Here is a 2,709-nt window from a genome sequence, read left to right as displayed (position 1 = left end):
ATATACAACATTTTTTTTAGTGGGTAAGCAAGATATGCCCACCCAGTTATACTGCCACCCCATAATCAGAAAAAGGGTTGAGATCTAATACAAGGTGCAAGCATGGTTGTGTGGTTAAGTTTGCTTCCCAAACACAAGGTTCCAAGTTCAGTCCCAATGCTTGCTACCTCAGATAATTATCTTCAACTGTACTCCCAGGCCAACTAAGTCCTGGTGAGTGTGTGCATATATAGTGATCTGGACAAAGACTGACAATGTTTAGGCCAACAAAAGACAGCATTTGGTAATCAACCCACCACTTGCAGAAAATTTGCTGATAAACACATTTCGTTACATTTTATACACTGTGAAGTGATAACTTGAGACAGAAAGCAAGACAAATATTGTATATTGTGAGGGTTTTTCTCTTAAACATATGGTGTGAGAAGATATATAAGTTCTAATATTTCTGCTGAATAGTTATTAAACAGATGGAAATAAGCATAACACAGGTATTAATGTAATATATAAGCTTGCATAACAATGGGAACATCATCATTTAATGCCCAATTCCATGCTGGCATGGGTTGGATGGTTTGACAAGAGCTGGCTAAGCAGGAAACTGTACCAGGCCTCAGTGTCTGTTAGGGCAAGGTTTTTTTATGGCTAAATGCTCTTCATAACACCAACCACCCCACAGAGTGGACAGAGTGCTTTTTACGTGGCATCAATTAATAATGGTCTTGATTATAATTACAAGATGCTAAACAACCGTATCAAATCTCTCGCTTTATTCCAACGCAAACATCTGAAATAAAATCCTTCGTGCACGCATTTTGATCAGCCTCAGCCATATAAAAAAAAACTTAAAAAAAAAAAAAAAAAAAAAAACCTCAGACATTTAATGATTTGTTTTCTTAAATTAAATTTCCAATAACTATCACTGATGTCACCGAACAATCGCAGAACTGCAAAACATTTTCTGCTTTCAACAACATCCCATTTATATTCCTCGCAACCAATGCCATGCCAGTTGATTGAGGATACCGGTCAGGAAAAGATGACGATATGTTATTGTCTTATATTTCATCACAAACAAGTGACACTTTCGCTTGCAAGTCTTCTCCATAAAAGACTGATAATGTATAGTAAAAAAAAACAAACAAAAGCAAAAAATGATGTTTGTCGAGATAACATTACAAATGAAGTGATGGGGGTGGATGGTAATGATCTACATTCAGAGGGGGTTGACTAGGAATTAACAGAGGTTTGTTATGAGGAATGTGGTAAAAGCAACCACTACTACCATCACCATAATAATAATAATAATAATAATAATAATAATAATAATAATAATCCTTTCTACTATAGGTACAAGGCCTGAAATTTGGGGGGAGGGGACTAGTCAATTACATCGACCCCAGTGTTCAACCAGTAATTATTTTATAAACCCTGAAAGGATAAATTTCAAAGTTGACTACAGTAGAATTTGAACTCAGAATGTAAAGACTGATGGAATGCTGCTAAGCATTTTGCCCAGCGTGCTAACGATTCTGCCAGCTCACCACCTTAATAATAATAATAATAAAAATAATCATTTCTAATATAGGTACAAGGCCCCACATTTTTGTTTTTAGCGAAGGGTTCTTGTCATGCTCAACTGGTATTTATTTCATTGACCCCCGAGAGGATGAAAGGCAAAGTCAACCTCGGCGCAATTTGAACTGAACTCAGCAGGATTTGAACTCAAAACGTAAAGATGGATGAAATGCCACTAAGGTTTTTGTCTGGCATGCTAACAATTCTGCCAACTCATCACGTTACTACTACTACTACTACTACTAATGATGATAATAATAATAATAGTAATAATCCTTTCTACTATAGGCACAAGGCATGGAATTTGTGGGGAAGGGTACTGTTGATTACACTGACCCAAGTGCTTAACTGGTACTTATTTTACCGACCCCAGGAGGATGAAAGACAAAGTTGACCTCAGCGGAATTTGAGCTCCTAACATGAAGACAAATGAAACGCTGCTAAGCATTTCACCTGGCATGCCAGCTCACCACGTTAATAATAATAATAATAATAATCTAAATTTGATTTAATTATCAATGATTCAATTCAATTAAAACATTTAGTAGTGTGGCCAGCCTGATGATAATTCATGTCGCAGGGGGCCCATTTCCTGAAAATGGCTTTTTATGCCTGGTTTAAATGCAAAGCCTGCATACAGGAGCTTCAATATAACTATTTGCTTCTTCTTAGACTTGCTTCAAGATGGCTTCCAAGAACCTTTCGTATTTTTTCTCTATTGGAGAGCTACATAGATAACCAGGAAACTGATGCTGGAGTCATTTCCCTTGCTTCCCTGTTCCTGTCAGTGCAACAGCAGAGATTCCTTTTGGCATCAATTTGGGAAGGAGCAAATCTTGGAGACAGTGTGAGATGAGCAAGGGTACCCTTTGCCTTCCAGACCTGAAACAGGCAGTCGACTTCCTCCAGATGGTAAAACTAGTGTTCTGTACTGCTACAGTATGGCCACATTTGAAACTCATGGTGATTTGGAGGTTAGGAACTTTAGCTGTGTGAAGAACGTGAAGTGACTTGCCGAAGGGTGTAGTTTTTGGTCACCCACTTAACTACCCTTACATGGGCAAGAGGCGAATTACATTTGCTGCCAGTAAATGCAAAAACAGTGGAACTCTGACCAGTCAGCAAATATGA

General features: G+C 37.9%; 1 protein-coding gene across 2 annotated transcripts in view; it reads right to left on the bottom strand.

The window, feature by feature from the left end:
• LOC106877820 (monocarboxylate transporter 10) overlaps positions 1 to 2,709 on the bottom strand; it is a 28,963-nt gene that overhangs the window by 20,111 nt on the left and 6,143 nt on the right. The gene's annotated exons all lie outside the window — the stretch shown is intronic.

Source organism: Octopus bimaculoides, chromosome 19 (genome assembly GCF_001194135.2).
Source record: "Octopus bimaculoides isolate UCB-OBI-ISO-001 chromosome 19, ASM119413v2, whole genome shotgun sequence".
In the NCBI taxonomy this organism is placed as follows: Eukaryota; Metazoa; Mollusca; class Cephalopoda; order Octopoda; family Octopodidae; genus Octopus; species Octopus bimaculoides.
Note: the sequence above shows the minus strand (reverse complement) of the source record. Positions and strands in the feature narration are given on the sequence as shown.